We start from the raw sequence: 20,241 nt of genomic DNA, 5'->3' as shown, positions 1-20,241 counted from the left end.
CACTTATTAAATTTTCAAGTGAACGTGCATTTGGATATTTACTCGAGTCGAACAAGCCATTATTTTGGCCATTTACAAAAAGCTGACCTAATGATCATATATGATTGTAAAGTTATTTATCATACGTAACGGGCTATATTTTTGTAAGGTATGACTTATTGATTTGGGGTCAACACTTAGTTAAAAATCCCCCGCCTCCCCCTTTTTCCGATGATTGACAAACTGAATATATAAAAACGAAAAAGATTTTACAATCCCTAAAAATTATAGACACTGTTTGGAATTATCTCTCTATATTTTTGCATTGTGCATTTCCATTTTAGATGTATACTTTTTCTTAAATCAAAGTTTGAGTTTTCACTTTCCCTTCATCTCATAAAAAAAAATGGATAAAAGGCAAACAGATCACAACAAATGAAAATTTTAGAGTTTATGTATTGAAAAATTTTTAAAAAAACAAATGTAAGTAAAGAAATTTTTTTCACACACCACAGATGAACACAAAAGTTTTGTTATCCAAGTAAATTCCTCTAGTACAACCCTAATAGCATGAAATTTTATTCAAAAGAGATTTTTCTACATATGTTTTAAAAAATGGATATGCATGCTTGAAACATGTTAAAGATGAAAAGTACCTATGAATCCAAACCTTTTAAAGAGAATAACAAATGCACATAAATTCTCAAGTGAACGTGCGGTGGGATATTTACCCGAGTCAATCAAGCCATTATTTTGCCCATTTACAAAAAACTGACCTAATGATCACAGATGATTGTAAAGTGATTTATCTTGCGTAATGGGCTATATTTTGCAAGGAATGACTTCTGGATTTGGAGTCAACACTCAGTTAAAAATTTTTCACCTCCCCCTTTTCTCAATGATTGGAAAAACTAACATATAAAAACTAAAAAGCGTTTACAATCCCTAAAAATTATAGACACTTTTTGGAATTATCTCTCTTTACATTTGTGCATTGTGCATTTCCATTTTTTATGTATACTTTTTTCTTAAATAAAAGTTGACTTTTCACTTTTCCTTCATCTCGTAAACAAATATTGATAAAAGGCAAATAGATAACTGCAAAATGAAAATTTTAGAGTTTCTATATGTAAAAAATTTGAAGCATTAACTAATGTAAGTAAATAAAATTTATTCACGCACCACAAATAAGCACAAAATTTATCTTATCTAAGTTTGGGAAATTCCACTATTTCAACCCTAATAGCTTGAAATTTTAAAAGAAAGAGATTTTTCTACACATGTTTTAAACATTGGATATTCATGTTTGAAACATGTTAAAGATACAAATGACCTATTGATCCAAATCTTTTAAAGAGAATAACAAGTGCTCATTAAATTCTCAAGTGAACTTGTGGTGGGATTTTTAACCGAGTCAAATATTGCATTATTTTGCCCATTAATAAAAAGCTGACCTAATGATCATAGATGAATGTAAAATGATTTATCATGCATAATGGGCTACATTTTTTTTGTAAGGAATGATTTATTGATTGGGAATCAACACTAAATTAAAAATCCCCCGCCTCCCCCTTTTCCTGACGATTGCAAAACATAATATATAAAAACTAAAAATATTTTACAATCCCAAAAAATTATAGACACTTTTTTGAATTATATCTCTCAACATTTATGCATTTTGCATTTCCATTTTAGGTATATACAATTTTCTTTAATCAAAACTTGAGTTTACACTTTCCCTTCATCTCCTAAACAAAAAAGAGACAAAAGGCAAATAGATCACATTAAAATGAAAATTTTAGATTTTATGTATGGAAAAAATTTAAAGCACTAACAAATGTTAGTAAAGAAAATTTATTCACACTCCACAAATGAACACAAAAGTTTTATTATCCAAGTTTGGCAAACTCCACTAGTTCTACCCTAATAGCTTGGAATTTTATAAGAAAAAGATTTTTTCTGCACATGTTTTAAAAAATGGATATGCTAGCTTGAAACATGTTAAAGATGCAAATGACCTATGCATCCAAACCTTTTAAAGAAAATAAAAACGTTTAATAAATTCTCAAATGAACGTGCGGTGGGATATTTACCCAAGTCAAACAAGCCATTATTTGGCCCATTTTACAAAAAGTTGACCTAACGATTATAGATTATTGTAAAGTGATTTATAATGCTTAACGGGCTATTATTTTGTAAGGAATGACTTATGGATTTGGAGTCAACACTCATTTAAAAATCCCCCGCCTCCCCCCTTTTCTAGACATTTGCAAAACCTAATATATAAAAACTAAAAAGATTTTACAATCCCTAAAAAATACAAACACTTTTTGGAATTAACTCTCCCTACATTTACGTATTGTGCATTTCCACTTTAGATGTATATTTTTTTCTTAAATAAAAACTTGAGTTTTCACTTTCCCTTCATCTCGTAAACAAAAAATTGATAAAAGGCAAATAGGTAACAACAAAAAGAAAATTTTAGAGTTTATGTATGGAAAAAAAATTATTTTACACATTGTACATTTCCATTTTAGATGTATACCTTTTTCTTAAATAAAAACTTTAGTTTTCACTTTCCCTTCATCTCGTAAACAAAAAAGAGATAAAAGGCAAATAGGTAACAACAAAAAAAAAATTTTAGAGTTTATGTATGGAAAAAAATTTAAAGCAATAACAAATTAAAGTAAAGAAATTTTATTCACACACCACAAATGAACACAAAAGTTTTGTTATCCAAGTTTGGGAAATTCCACTAGTTCAACCCTAATAGCTTAGAATTTTATAAGAAACAGATTTTTCTACACATGTATTAAAAAATGGATATGCATGGTTGAAACATGTTCATGATGCAAAGTGAAACCTCTTAAATAGAATAATAATCGCTCATTAAATTCTGAAGTAAACTGGCGGTGGGATATTTACTCCAGTCAAACAAGCCATTTTTTTTGCCCATTTACAAAAAGTTGACCTAAATATAATTGATGATTGTAAAGTGATTTATCATGCATAACGGGCTGTAATTTTCTAAGGAATGACTTATGCATTGGGAGTCAACTCTCAGTTAAAAATCCCCAGCCTCTCCCTGTTCCCAACTATTGCAAAACCTAATACATAAAAACTAAAAAGAGTTTACAATCCCTAAAAATTACAGACACTTTTCAGAATTATCTCCCTCTACATTTGTGCATTATGCATTTCCACTTTAGATTTATACTTTTTTCTTAAATCAAAACTTCAGTTTTCACTTTCCCTTCATCTCGTAAATAAAAAAGAGATAAAAGTCAAAGAAATCACAAAAAAAATTAAAATTTTAGAGTTTATGTATGGAAAAAATTTGAAGCAATAACAAATGTAAATAAATAAAATTTATTCACTCACCATAAATAGACACAAAAGTTTTGTTATCCAAGTTTGGGAAATTTCGCTAGTTCAACCCTAATAGCTTGGAATTTTATAACAAAAAGATTTTTTGTCATATGTTTTTAAAACTAGATATGCATGCTTGAAACATGTTAAAGATGAAAATGACCTACGGATCCAAACCTTTTAAAAAGAATAATAAACGCTCAATAAATTCTCAAGTGAACGTGCAGTGGGAGATTTACCCGAGTCAAACAAGCCATTATTTTGGCCAATTACAAAAAGCTGACCTAATGATCATAGATGATTGTAGAGCGATTTATCATAAGGAATGACTTTACAAAAAACTGACCTAATGATCGTAGATGATTGTAAAGTGATTTATCATGCGTAATGGGCTATATTTTTGTAACGAATGACTTATGGAATTGGAGTCAACACTGAGTTAAAAATCCCCTGTCTCCCCCTTTTTCCTGACGATTGAAAAACCTAATAAATAAAAACTAAAAAGAGTTTAAAATCCCAAAAAATTAGAGACACTTTTTGGAATTATCTCTCTCTACATTTGTGCACTGTGCATTTCAATTTTATATGTATACTTTTTTCTTAAATCAAAACTTCAGTTTTCACTTCCCCTTCATCTCGTAAACAAAAAAGAGATAAAAGGCAAATAGATCACAAAAAAATGAAAACTTTAGAGTTTATGTATGGAAAAATTTAAAGCATTAACAAATGTAAGTAAAGAAAATTTATTCACACACCACAAATGAACACAAAAGTTATCTTATCCAAGTTTGGGAAATTCCACTAGTTCAACCCAAATTGCTTGGAATTTTATAAGAAATAGATTTTTCTACACATGTTTTAAAAATGGTTAGGCATGCTTGAAACATGTTAATGATGCAAATGACCTATGGATGCAAACCTTTTAAAGAGAATAACAAACACTCATTAAATTCTCAAGAGAACTTGCGGTGGGATATTTACCCGAGTCAAACTTGCCATTAATTTGGCCATTTACAAAAAGCTGACCTAACGATCATAGATGATTGTAATATGATTTAAGATGCGTAACGAGCTATATTGTTTAAGGAATGACTTATTGATTGGGAGTCAACACTCCGTTAAAAATCCCCCGCATTCCCCTTTTCCCGACGATTGCAAAACCTAATAAATAAAAACTAAAAAGAGTTTACAATTCCTAAAAATTATAGACAATTTTTGGAATTATTTCTCTCTACATTTGTGCATTGTGCATTTCAATTTTAGATGTATACTTTTTCCTTAAATCAAAACTTGAGCTTTCACTTTCCCTTCATCTCGTAAACAAAAAAGAGATAAAAGCAAATGGGTCACAACAAAATTAAAATTTTAGAGTTCATGAATGGAAAATATTTAAATAAAAAAAATTATAATAAAGAAAAGTTATTCTCACTCCAAAAAGGAACACAAAAGTTTTGTTATCCAAGTTCGGAAAATTCCTCTAGATCAAACCTAATAGCTTGGAATTTTTTAAGAAAGAGATTTTTCTACATACGTTTTAAAAAATGGACTTGCATGCTTGAAACATGTTAAAGAGGAAAATGACCTATGGAACCAAACCTTTTAATGAGAATATTAAATACTCATTAAATTCTCATGTGAACGTGTAGTGGGATATTAACCCGAGTCAAACAAGCCATTATTTTGCCCATTTACAAAAAGCTGAGCTAAGGATCATAGATGATTGTAAAGTTGTTTATCATGCATAACGGGCTATATTTTTGTAACAAATGACTTATGGATTTGGAGTCAACACTCAGTTAAAAATCCCCCACCGCCCCCTTTTCCCTGCAATAACAAAACCTAATATATAAAAACTAAAAAGAGTGTACAATCCCTAAAAAGTGGAGACACTTTTTGGAATTATCTCTCTCTACATTTGTGCATTGTGCATTTCAATTTTATATATATACTTTTTTCTTAAATCGAAACTTGAGTTTTCCCTTCTCCTTCATCTCGTAAACAAAAAAGAGATAAAAGGCAAATAGATCACAACAAAATGAAAATTTTAGAGTTCATGTATGGAAAAAATTTTAAGCTGTAACAAATGTAAGTAATGAAATTTTATTCAAACACCACAAATGAACACAAAAATTATCATATCCAAGTTTGTGAAATTCCACTAGTTCAACCCTAATAGCTTGGAATTTTATAAGAAAGAGATTTTTCTTCATATGTTTTAAAAAATGAATATGCGTGCTTGAAATATTTTGAAGATGCAAACGACCTATGGATCCAAACCTTTTAAAGAGAATAACAAACGCTCATTAAATTCTACAGTGAACGTTTTGTGGGATATTACCCGAGTGAAACAAGCCATTAGATTGCCCATTTACAAAAAATTGACCTAACGATCATAGATGTTTGTAAAGTGATTTATCATGCGTAACTGGCTATATTTTTGTAAGGAATGAGTTATGGATTGGGAGTCAACATTAATTAAACATCCCCCGCATCCCCCTTTTCCTAATAATTGCAAAACCTAATATATAAAAACTAAAAACGGTTTACAATCCCAAAAAATTACACTCTTTTTGGAATTATCTCTTTCAACATTTGTGCATGGTGCATTTCCTTTTTGGATGCATACTTTTTTCTTAAATCATAACTTGAGTTTACACTTTCCCTTCATCTCGTAAACAAAAAAGAGATAAAAGGCAAATAGATCACCACAAAATGAAAATTTTAGAGTTTATGTATGAAAAAAATTTAAAGCAATAACAAATGTAAGTAAAGAAAATTTATTCACACACCACAAATGAACACAAAAGTTTTGTTATCCAAGTTTGGGAAATTCCACTAGTTCAACCCTAATAGCTTGGAATTTTATAAGAAAGAGATTTTTCTACATATGTTTTAAAAAATGGATATGCATACTTGGTACATGTTAAACATGCAAATGACCTATGGATCCAAACCTTTTAAGGAGAATAACAAACGCTCATTAATTTCTCAAGTGAAGTTGCGGTGGGATATTTACCCGAGTCAAACATGCCATTATTTTGTCCATTTACAAATAGCAGACCTAAAGATCATATATTATTGTAAAGTGAGTTATCATGCATAACGGGCTATCTTTTTTTAAGGAATGACTAATGGATTGGGATTCAACACTCAGTTAAAAATCCCCGGCTTCCACCTTTTCCTGTCGATTGCAAACCCTAATACATAAAAACTAAAAAGATATTACAATCCATAAAAATTACAAACACTTTTTGGAATTATGTATCTCTACATTTGTGCATTATGTATTTCCATTTTAGATGTATACTTTTTTCTTAAATCAAAACTTGAGTTTTAACGTTCCTTTCATCTTGTATACAAAAAAGAGATAATTGGCAAATGGGTCACAACAAAATTAAAATTTCAGAGTTCATGTATGGAAAATATTTAAAGCAATAACAAATTATAGTAAAGAAAATTTATTCTCACTCCACAAATGAACACAAAAGTTTGTTATCCAATTTGGGAAATTCCACTAGTTAACCCCTAATAGCTTGGAATTTTATAAGAAAGAGATTTTTCAACACATGTTTTAAAAAATGGATATGCATTCGTGAAACTTGTTAAAGATACAAATGACCTATGGATCCATACCTTTTAAAAAGAATAACAAACGTTCATTAAATTCTTAAGTGAACGTGCGGTGGGATGTTTAACCAAGTCAAACAAGCTATTATTTTGCCCATTTACAAAAAGTTGACTTCAATATCATAGATGATTGTAAAGTGAATTATCATGCGTAAAGGGCTATAATTTCGTAAGGAATGACTTATGGATTGGGAGTCAACACTCAGTTAAAAATCCCTCCCCTCCCCCTTTTCCCGACTTTTGCAAAACCTAATATATAAAAACTAAAAAGAGTTTACAGTCCATAAAAATTATAAACACTTTTTGGAATTACCTCCCTCTATATTTGTGCATTGTGCATCTACATTTTAGATGTATACTTTTTTGTTAAATCAAAACTTGAGTCTTAACTTTCCCTTCATCTCGTTAACAAAAAAGGTATAAAAGGCAAATAGATCACAACAAAATGAAAATTTTAGAATTCATGTATGGAAAAAATTTAAAGTATTAACAAATGTAAGTAATGACACTTTATTCACACACCACAAATGAACACAAAAGTTATCTTATCCAAGTTTGTGAAATTCCACTAGTTCAACCCTAATAGCTTGGAATTTTATAAGAAATAGATTTTTCTACACATTATATAAAAAGTGGATATGCATGCTTGAAACATGTTAAAGATGTAAATGACCTATGGTTCCAAACCATTTAAAGAGAATAATAACCGCTCATTAAATTCTCAAGTGAACATGCGGTATATTTACCCGAGTCAAACAAGCCATTATTTTTCCCTTTTACAAAACGTTGACATAAATATCACAGATGATTGTAAAGTGATTTATGATGCGTAACAGCTTAAATTTTTTAAGGAATGATTTATGGATTGGGAGTCAATACTCAGTTAAAAATCCTCTGCCTTCCCCATTTTTCGACAATTGCTAAACCTAATATATTAAAACTAAAAACAATTTACAATCCCTAAAAATTACAGTCACTTTTTCGAATGATCTCTCTCTACATTTGTGCATTGTGCATTTCCATTTTAGATCTATACTCATTTCTTGTATCAAAACATGAGTTCTCACTTTCCTTTCATCTTGTGAATAAAAAAGACATAAAAGGCTAATAGTTCACAACAAAATGAAAATTTTTGAGTTAATGTATGGAAAATTTTTAAAGAAATAACAAATGTAAGTAAAGAAAGTTTTGTTATCCAAGTTTGGGAAATTCCACTAGTTATAGCTTGGAATTTTATAAGAAAGAATTTTTCCTACACATGTTTTAAAAAATGGATATGCATGCTAGAAACATGTGTAAGATGCAAATGACCTATGGATCCAAATCATTTAAAGAGAATAATAACTGTTCATTAAATTCTCAAGTGAATGTGCGGTGGGATATTTACCCAAGTCAAACAAGCCATTATTTTCCCCATTTACAAAAAGTTGACCTAAATATCATAGATGATTGTAAAGTGATTTATCATGCGTAACAGGCTATAATTTAGTAAGAAATGACTTATGGATTGGGAGTCAGAACTCAATTAAAAATCCTCAGCCTCCCCCTTTCTCGACGAATGTGAAACATAATATATTAAAACTGCAAACTGTTTACAATCCGTAAAAATTACAGACACTTTTTGGAATTATCTCTCTACATTTGTGCACTGTGCATTTCCATTTTAGATATATACTCTTTTCTTATATCAAAACTTGAGTTTTTGCTTTACCGTCATCTCGTAAACAAAAAAGAGATAAAAGGAAAATAGATCACAACAAAATGAAAATTTTAGAGTTTATGTATGGAAAAAATTTAAAGCAACAACAAATTTAAGTAAAGAAAACATAATCACACACACATACGAACACAAAAGTTTTGTTATCCAAGTTTGGTAAATTCCACTAGTTCAACCCTAATAGGTTGGAATATTATAAGAAAATGATTTTTCGACATATGTTTTAAAAAATGGATATGCATGCTTGAAACATGTTAAAGATGCAAATGACCTATGGATCCAAACCTTTGAAAGAGAATAAAAAATGCTCATTAAATTCTCAAGTGAACTTGCGGTGGGATATTTACCCAAGTAAAAAATGCCATTATTTTGTCCATTTAAAAAGAGCTGAACTAAAGTTCATAGATTATTATAAAGTGATTTATCATGCGTAATAGGCAATAATTTTGTAAGGAATGACTTATAGATTGGGAGTCAACACTCAGTTAAAAATCCCGCGCCTCCCCCTTTTCTCATCGATTGCAAAACCTAATATATAAAATCTAAAAAGAGTTTACTATCCATAAAAATTATAGACACTTTTTATAATTATCTCTCTTCATTTGTGCAATGTGAATTTCCATTTTAGATGTATACTTTTTTCTTAAATCAAAACTTGAGTTTTCACTTTCCCTTCATCTCTTAAACAAAAAAGAGATAAAAGGCAAATGGATCACAAAAAAATGAAAATTTTAGAGTTTATGTATGGAAAAAATTTAAAGCGACAAAAAAATGTAAATAAAGAAAATTTATTCACACACCATAAACGAACGCAAAAGTTTTATTATCCAAGTTTGGGAAATTCCACTAGTTCAACCCTAATAGCTTGGAACTTTATAAGAAAGAGATTTTTCGACATATGTTTTAAAAAATTTATATGCATGCTTGAAACAAGTTAAAGATTAAAATGACCTATGCATCCAAACATTTTAAAAATCCTCTGCCTCTCCCTTTTCCCGACGATTGCAAAACTGAATATATTAAAAGTAAAACAAATTTACAATCCCTAAAAATTACAGACACTTTTTGGAATTAACTCTCTCTACATTTATGCATTATGCATTTCTATTTTAGATGTATACTTTTTTCTTAAATCAAAACTTGATAAAAGGCAAATAGATCACAACAAAATGAAACTTTTAGAGTTTATAGAAGAAATTTTTTTTAAGTCATAACAAATTAAATTAAAGAAAATTTATTCACACACCATAAATGAACCAAAAAAATTTGTTATCCAAGTTTGGGAAATTCCACTAGTTCAACCCGAATATCTTGGAATTTTATAAGAAAGAGATTTTATAGCACAAGTTTTAAAAAATGGATATGCATGCTTGAAACATGTTAAAGATGCAAATGACCTATGGATCCAAACCTTTTAAAGTGAATAATAAACACTCATTAAATTCTCAAGTGAACTTGCGGTGGGATATTTATCCGAGTGAAACAAGGCATTATTTTGCCCATTTACAAAAAGCTGACCTAAATATCATAGATGATTGTAAAGTGATGTATCATGCATAACGAGCTATAATTTTGGAAGGAATGACTTATGGATTGGGAGTCAACACCCAGTTAAAAATCCCCCGCCTCCCCCTTTTCCCTACTATTGCAAAATCGAATATATAAAAACTAAAAACAGTTTACAATCCATAAAAATTACAGACACTTTTTGGAATTATCTCTCTCTAAATTTGTTCATTGTGCATTTCCATTTTAGATATATACTATTTTCTTATATCAAAACTTGAGTTTTCACTTTCCTTTCATCTCGTAAACAAAAAAGAGATGAAAGACAAATAGATCACAACAAAATGAAATTTTTAGAGTTGATGTATGGAAAAATTTTAAAGCAACAACAAATGTAAGTAAAAAAAATTTATTCACACACCACAAATGAACCCAAAAGTTTTGTTATCCAAGTTTGGGAAATTCCTCTAGTTCAACCCTTATAGGTTGGAATTTTATAAGAAAGAGATTTTTCTACATATGTTTTAAAAAATGGATATGCATGCTTGAGACATGTTAAAGATGCAAATGACCTATGGATCCAAACGTTTTAATGGGAATAAAAAATGTTCATTAAATTCTTAAGTGAACGTGCGGTGGGATAGTTACCTGAGCCAAACAAGCCATTATTTTTTCCAATTACAAAAAGCTGACCTAACGATCATAGATGATTGTAATGTGATTTATCATGTGTAACAGACTCTATTTTTGTAAGGAATGACTTATGGATTTGGATTCAACACTCAGTTAAAAATCCTCCGCCTCCCCCCTTTTCCCGAAGATTGCAAATCCAAATATATAAAAACTAAAAATTTTTTGCAATCCCTAAAAATTACTGCAATCCTCCCCTGCCTCCCCTTTTTCGTGATGATTGCTAAACCTAATGTATAAAAACAAAAAAGCGTTTACAATCTCTCAAAATTATAGACACTTTTTAGAATATTCTCTCTTAACTTTTGTGTATTGTATATTTCCGTTTTAGATGTATACTTCTTTCTTAAATCAAAATTTGACTTTTCACTTTCCCTCATCTCGTAAACAAAAATGGATCAAAGGCAAATAGATCACAACAAAATGAAAATTTTAGAGTGTATGTATGGAAAAATTTATAGATTAACAAATGTAAGTAATGAAAATTTATTCACACACCACAAATGAACACAAAAATTATCTTATAAAATTTTGGGAAGTTCCACTAGTTCAACCCAAATAGCTTGGAATTTTATAAGAAAGAGATATCAATACACATGTTTTTTAAAAATTGATATGCATGCCTGAAACAAGTTAAAGATGCGAATGACCTATGGATCCAAACCTTTTAAACATAATAAAAAACGCTAATTAAATTCTCAAGTGAACTAGTGGTGGGATATTTACTCGAGTCTAACATGCATAGTAAACCATTATTCCTCAAGAGAGATTATTTTTCCCATTTACAAAAAGTTGTCCTAAAGATTATAGATGATTGTAAAGTATTTTATCATGTGTAACAGGCTATATTTTTGTAAGGAATGACTTATTGATTGGGAGTCAACACTCACTTAAAAATCCCCCGCCTCCCCCTTTTCCTAACGATCGCAAAACCTAATATTTAAAAACTAAAAAGAGTTTTAGATCCCTAAAAATTACAGACACTTTTTGGAATTATCACTCTCCACATTTGTGCATTGTGCATTTCCATTTTAGATGTATACTTTTTTCTAAAATCAAAACTTGAGTTTAAACTTTCCCTTCATCTCGTAAACAAAAAAGAGATAAAAGGAAAATAGATCACAACAAAAAATAAAATTTTAGAGTTTAAGTTTGGAAAAAATTTAAAGCAATAACAAATGTCAGTAAAGAAACTTTATTCACACACCACAAATGAACACAAAAGTTTTTTTAATCCAAGTTTGGGAAATTGCACTAGTTCAACCCTAATAGCTTGGAATTTTATAACAAAGAGATTTTTCTACACGTGTTTTAAAAAATGGATATGCATTCTTGAAAATTGTTAAAGATGCAAATGACCAATGGATCCAAACCTTTTTAAAGAGAATAACAAACGCTCATTGAATTCTCAAGTGAACGTGGGGTGGGATATTTACCCGAGTCAAACAAGCCATTATTTTGCCCATTTACAAAAAGCTGACCTGAACATCATAGATGATTTTAAAGTAATTTATCATGCGTAATGGGTTATATTTTTTTAAGGACTGACTTATGGATTGGCAGTCAAAACACAATTTAAAATTCTCCGCCTCCCCCTTTTTCCCGACGATTGCTAAACCTAACATATAAATACTAAAAGGAGTTTAGAATCCCAAAACATTACCGACACTTTTTTGAATTATCTCTCTCTAAATTTGTGCATTGTGCATTTCCATTTTAGATATATACTTTTTTCTTAAATCAACACTTGAGTTTTCTCTTTCTCATCATCTTGTAAACAAAAAAGCGATAAAAAGCAAATAGATCACAAAAAAATGAAAATTTTAGATTTTATGTAAGGAAAGAAATTAAAGCAATAAAAAATGTAAGTAATGAAAATTTATTTTCACACCTCAAATGAACACAAAAGTTTTGTTATTAGTGTTTGGGAATTTCCAGTTGTTCAACCCTTATGGCTTGGAATTTTATAAGAAAGAGATTTTTCAACACATGTTTTGAAAAATGGATAGGCATGCTTGAAACATTATTAAGATGCAAATGACCTATGGATCCAAACCTTTTAAAGAGAATAACAAATACTCATTAAATTCTCAAGTGAACATGCTGTGAATATTTACCCGAGTCAAACAGGCCATTATTTTTCCCTTTTACAAAAATCTGACCTAACAATCATTGGATGATTATAAAGTTATTTATAATGCGTAATGGGCTATATTTTTATAACGAATGACTTATGGATAGGGAGTGAACAACCAATTAAACACCCCCCCCCCTCCCCCCCCCCCCCCCCCCCCCCCCCCCCGCCTTCCCCTTTTCCCAACAAATGGCATGCCTAATATTTAAAAACTAAAAAGTTTTTACAATCCCTAAAAATTACAGACACTTTTTGGAATTATCTCTCTCTACATTTGTGCATTGTGCATTTCCATTTTATATGTATACTTTTTTCTTCAATCAAAACTTGCGTTTTCACTTTCCCTTCATCTCGTAAACAAAATAGAGATAAAAGGCAAATAGATCACAGCAAAATGAAAATTTTAGAGTTTATGTAAGGAAAAAATTTAAATCAATAAGAAATAAAAGTAAAACAAATTTATTCGCAAATTACAAATGAACACAAAATTTTTGTTGTCCAAGTTTCGGAAATTCCAATAGTTCAACCCTAATAGCTTGGAATTTTATAAGAAAGAGATTTTTCTACACATGTTTTAAAAAATTGATATGCATGCATGAAACATATTAATGAAGCAAATGACCTATGGATCCAAAAAATTTAAATAGAATAATGAACGCTCATTAAATTTTCAAGTGAACCTGTGGTGGGATATTCACCCGAGTCAAACAAGCCATTATTTTTCCCTTTAAAAAAAGCTGACCTAACGATCATAGATTATTGCAAAGTTATTTATAATGCGTAATGGGCTATATTTTTATAACGAATGACTTATGGATTGGGAGTCAACACTCAACTAAACTCCCCCCCCCCCCGCCTTCCCCTTTTCCTGATGAAAGCCATGCCTAATATTTAAAAAATAAAAAGAGTTTACAATCCCAAAAATTACAGACACTTTTTGGAATTATCTCTCTCTACATTTGTGCATTGTGCATTTCCATTTTAGATGTATACTTTTTTCTTAAATCAAAACTTGAGTTTTCACTTTCCCTTCATCTTGTAAACAAAATAGAGATAAAAGGCAAATAGATCACAAAAAAATGAAAATTTTAGAGCTTATTTAAGGAAAAAATTTAAAGCAAAAACCAATGAAAGTAAAAAAAATTTATTCACACACCACAAATGAACACTAAAGTTTTATTGTCCTAGTTTTGTAAATTCCACTAGATCAACCCTAATAGCTTGGAATTTTATAAGAAAGAGATTTTTCTACACATGTTTAAAGAAATGGATATGCATGCTTGAAACATGTTAATGAAGCAAATGACCTATGGATCCAAACCTTTTACATAGAATAATAAACGCTCATTAAATTCTCAAGTGAACGTGTGGTGGGATATTTACCCGAGTCAAACAAGCCATTATTTTGCCCATTTATGATGTGTAATGGTCTATAATTTTTTAAGGAATGACATATGGATTGGGAGTCAACAATCAGTTAAAAATGCTCTGCCTCCCCCTTTTCCCGACTAGTGCAAAACCTAATATATAAAAAGGTAAAAGAGTTTACAATCCATAAAAATTATCGACATTTTTGAATTTATCTCTCTCTACATTTATGCATTGTGCATTTCCATTTTAGATGAATACTTTTTGCTTAAATCAAAACGTGAGTTTACACTTTCCCTCCATCTCGTAAACAAAAAAGAGATAAAAGGCAAATAGATCACAACAAAGAGAAAATTTTACAGTTTATGAATGGAGAAAATTTAAAGCAATAACAAATGTAAGTAAAGAAAATTTATTCACACACTACAATTGAACACAAAATTTTTTTTCATCCTAGTTTGGGAAAATCCACTTGTTCAACCCTAAAAGCTGGGAATTTTATAAGAAAGAGATTTTTCGATATATGTTTTAAAAAGGGATATCCATGCTTGAAACAAGTTAAAGATTAAAATGACCTATGGATCCAAACCTTTTAAAGAGAGTAACAAACGCTAATTAAATTTTCAAGTGAACACAAACAAGCCATTATTTTGCCCATTTACAAAAAGTTGAACGATCATGGATGATTGTAAAGTTATTTATCATGCGTAAAGGGCTATATTTTTTTTAAGGAATGACTTCTGGATTCGGAGTCAACACTCAATTAAAAATGCTCTGCCTCCTCCTTTTCCTGACTATTGCAAAACCTAATATATAAAAACTTAAAGGAGTTTACAATCCATTAAAATTACAGACACATTTTGGAATTATCTCTCTCTACATTTGTGCATTATGAATTTCAATTTCAGATGTATACATTTTTCTTAAATCAAAACTTGAGTTTTCACTTTCCCTTCATCTCGTAAACAAAAAAGAGATAAAAGGCAAATAGTTCACAACAAATCGAAAATTTTAGAGTTTATGTTTGGAAAAAATTTAAAGCAATAACAAATGTAAGTAATGAAAATTTATTTACACACTACAAATGAACACAAAAGTTTTGTTATCCAATTTTATAAGAAAGAGATTTTTAGACATGTTTTAAAAAACAAGCCATTATTTTGCCCATTTACAAAAAGTTGTCCTACCGATCATAGTTGATTGTAAAGTGATTTATCATGCGTAACGGGCAATATTTTAGTAAGGAGTGACTTATGGAGTTGGAGTCAACACTTTGTTAAAAATCCCCCTTCTCCCCCTTTTTCCCGACGATTGCAAAACCTAATATATAAAAACCAAAAGGAGTTTACAATACCTAAATATTACAGACACTTTATGGAATTATCTCACTCTACATTTTTGCAATCTGCATTTCCATTTTAGATGTATACTTTTTTCTTAAATCAAAGCTTGAGTTTTCACTTACCCTTCATGTCATAAATTAAAAAGAGATAAAAAGGTAAATAGATCACAACAAAATGAAAATTTTAGCGTTTATGTGTGGAAAAAATTTAAAGCAATAACAAATTAAAGTAAAGAAAATTTATTCAGACACCACAAATGAACACAAAAGTTTTGTTATCCAAGTTTGGGAATATCCACTAGTTCAACCCTAATTGCTTGGAATTTTATAAGAAAGAGATTTTTCTAGACATGTTTTAAAAAATGGATATGCATGCTTGAAACACGTTAAACATGCAAATGAGCTATGGATCCAAACCATTTAATGAGAATAACAAACGGTCATTAAATTCTCAAGTGAACGTGAGGTGGGATATTTACCCGAGTCAAACAAGAAATTATTTTGTCCAGTTACAAAAAGCTGACCTAACGATCATAGATGATTGTAAAGTGATTTATCAAGCGTAACGGGCTATATTTTTGTAAGCAATGAGTTATGGATTTGGAGTCAACACTCAAGTAAAAATTCCCCACCACCCCCTTTTCCCGACGATTGCAAAACGTTATATATAAAAAGTAAAAAGAGTTTGCAATCCCTAAAAATTACAGACACTTTTTTGAATTATCTCTATCTACATTTGTGCATTGTGCATTTCCATTTTAGATGTATACTTTTTTCTTAAATCAAAACTTGAGTTTTCAGTTTCCCTTCATCTCGTAAACAAAAAATAGATAAAAGGCTAATTGATCACAAAAAATGACAATTTTAGAGTTTATGTATGGAAAAAATTTCAAGCATTAAAAAATTTAAGTAAATAAAATTTATTCACACGACACAAATGAACAGAAAAGTTATGTTATCCAAGTTTGGGAAATTCCACTAGTTCAACCCTAATAGCTTGGATTTTTATAGAAAAAAGATTTTTCTACACATGTTTTAAAAAATGAATATGCATGCTTGAAACATGTTAAAGATGCAAATGACCTATGGATCCAAACCTTTTAAAGAGAATAACAAACCCTCATTACATTCTCATGTGAACTTGCGGCCCGAGTCAAACATGCCATTAATTTACCCATTTACAAAAAGCTGACCTAACGATCATAGATGCTTGTAAAGTGATTTATCATGCGTAACGGGCTATATTTTTAAAAGGAATGACTTATGGATTAAGAGTCAACACTAAGTTAAAAATCCCATGTCTCCCCCTTTTCCTGACGATTGCAAAACCTAATATATAAAACTAAAAAGAGTTTACAATCTCTAAAAATTACAAACACTTTTTGGAATTATCTCTCTCTACATTTGTGCATTGTGCATTTCTATTTTAGATGTATATTTTTTTCTTAAATAAATACTTTAGTTTACACTTTCCCTTCATCTCGTAAACAAAAAAGAGATAAAAGGCAAATAGATCACAACAAAATGAAAATTTACGAGTTTCTGTAAGGAAAAATTTTAAAGCAATAACAAATGTAAGTAAAAAAAATTTATTCCCACACCACAAATGGACACAAAAGTTTTGTTATCGAAGTTTTGAAAATTAAAATAGTTCAACCCTAATATCTTTGAATTTAATAACAAAGAGATTTTTGTACACATGTTTTAAAAAGTGTATATGCTTGCATGAAAAATGTTAAAGATGCAAATAACCTATGGATCCAAACCTGTAAAAGAGAATAACAAATGCTCATTAAATTCTCAAGTGAACATGCGGTGGGATATTTACCCGAGTCAACATGCCATTATTTTTTCCCATTTACAAAAATCTGACCTAACGGTCATAGATGATTTTAAAGTGATTTATCATGCGTAATGGTCTATGTTTTTGGAAGAAATGACTTATGGATTGGGAGTCAGTATTTAATTAAAAATCCCCCGCCTCCCCCTTTTCCCGATGATTGCAAAACCTAATATATAAAAAATGAAAAGAGTTTAAGATACCTAAAAATTACAGATACTTTTTGGAATTATCTCTCTCTTCATTTGTGAATTGTGCATTTCCATTTTATATGTATACTTTTTTCTTTAATCAAAACTTGAGTTTTCACTTTCCCTTCATCTCGTAAGCAAAAAAGAGATAAAAGGCAAATAGATCACAATAAAATGAAAATTTTAGAGTTTATGTATGGAAAAATTTTAAACCAATAAAAAATTAATTAAAAAAAATTTATTCGCACACCACAAATAAACAAAAAAGTTTTGTTATCCAAGTTTGGGAAATTCCACTAGTTCAACCCTAATAGCTCTGAATTTTATAAGAAAGAGATTTTTGTACATATGTTTTAAAAAATGGATATGCATGCTTGAAACATGTAAAGGATGCAAATGACCGATGGACCCAAACCTTTAAAAAAGAAGAACAAACGGTCATTAAATTCTCAAGTGAACATGAGGTGGGATATTTACCCGAGTCAAACAAGAAATTATTTTGTCCAGTTACAAAAAGTTGACCTAACAATCATAGATGATTGTAAAGTGATTTATCAAGCGTAATGGGCTATATTTTTGTAAGCAATGAGTTATGGATTGGGAGTCAACTCTCAATGAAAAATTCCCCGCCACCCCCTTTTCCCGACGATTGCAAAACGTAATATATAAAAAGTAAAAAGAGTTTACAAACACTAACAATTACATAGACTTTTTGTAATTATCTCTATCTCAATTTGTGCATTGTGCATTTCCATTTTAGATGTATACTTTTTTGTTAAATCAAAACTTGTGTTTTCACTTTCCCGTCATCTTGTAAATAAAAAAATAGATAAAAGGAAAAGAGATCACAACAAAATTAAAATTTTAGAGTTTATGTATAGAATAATTTTAAGCAATAACAATTGTAAGTAAAGAAAATTAATTCACACACCACAAATGAACACAAAAGTTTTGTTATCCAAGTTTGGAAAAGTCCACTAGTTCAACCCTAATAGCTTGGAATTTTATAAGAAAGAGATTTTCCTACACATGTTTTTAAAAATTGATATGCATTACTGAAACCTGTTATAGATGCAAATGACCTTTGAATCTAAACCTTCTAAAGAGAATAAAAAATGCTCATTAAATTCTCAAGTGAACTTGCGGTGGGATATTTACCCTAGTTAAACATGCCATTAATTTGCCCATATACAAAAAGCTGACCTTAAGATCATAGATGGTTGTAAAGTGATTTATCATGCGTAACGGGTTATATTTTTTTATGGAATGACTTATGAATTGGGAAACAACACTCAGTTAAAAATCCCTTGCCTCTCCCTTTTCCTGGCGATTGCAAAACCTAATATATAAAAACTAAAAAGAGTTTAAAATCCCTAAAATTACAAACAGTTTTTCAAATGATCTCTCTCTATATTTGTGCAATGTGGATTTCCATTTTAGATGTATACTTTTTTCTTAAATCAAAACATGAGTTTACACTTTCCCTGCATCTCGTAAAAAAAAAAAAAGATAAAAGGCAAATAGATTACAAAAAAATGAAAATTTTAGAGTTTATGTATGCAAAAAATTCAAGGCAATAAAAATGTATGTAAAGAAAATTTTTTTACACACCAAAAATGAACACAAAAGTTTTGTTATCCAAGTTTTGGGAAATTGCACTAGTTCGACCCTAATAGCTTGGAATTTTATAACAAAGATATTTTTCTAGACATTTTTTAAAAAATGAAAATGGAAGCTTGAAAAATGTTCAAGAAGCAAATGACCTATGGATCTAAACCTTTTAAAGAGAATGAAAAATGATCATTAAATTCCCAACTGAACGTGCGGTGGGATATTTACTTGAGTCAAACAAGCCATTATTTTGCCCATTGACAAAAAGTTGACCTAAAGATCATAGATGATTGTAAAGTGATTTATCATGTGTAATGGGCTATATTTTTGTAAAGAATTACTTATGGATTGGGAGTCAACACTCATTTTAAAATCCCCCGCCTCCACCTTTTTCCTGACGATTGCAAAACCCATTATATAAAAACTAAAAAGAGTTTACAATCCCAAAACATTACTGACACTTTTTGGAATTATCTCTCTCTACATTTTTTCATTGTGCATTTCCATTTTAGATGTATACTTTTTACTTAAATCAAAACTTGAGTTTTCACTTTCACTTCATGTTGTATTAAAAAAAGAGATAAAAGGCAAATTGATCACAACAAAGTGAAAATTTTCGAGTTGATGTAAGGAAAAAATTTAAAGCAATAACAAATGTAAGTAATGAAAATTTATTCGCACACCACAAATGAACACAAAAGTTTTGCTATCCATGTTTGGGAAATTCCACTTGTTCAACCCTAATAGCTTGAAATTTTATAAGAGAGAAATTTTTCTACACATGTTTTAAAAAATGGATATGCATGTTTGAAACATGTTAATGATGCAAATGACCTATAGATCAAAACCTTTTAAATAGAATAATAC

Source organism: Aristolochia californica, unplaced genomic scaffold (genome assembly GCF_029961685.1).
Source record: "Aristolochia californica isolate CCGP_79_NKW_82.1479 unplaced genomic scaffold, dmAriCali1.0.hap1 SCAF_3, whole genome shotgun sequence".
NCBI classification, from domain to species: domain Eukaryota; kingdom Viridiplantae; phylum Streptophyta; class Magnoliopsida; order Piperales; family Aristolochiaceae; genus Aristolochia; species Aristolochia californica.
The sequence above is the reverse complement of the archived record's forward strand: the minus strand, read 5'-3'. Positions refer to the sequence as shown.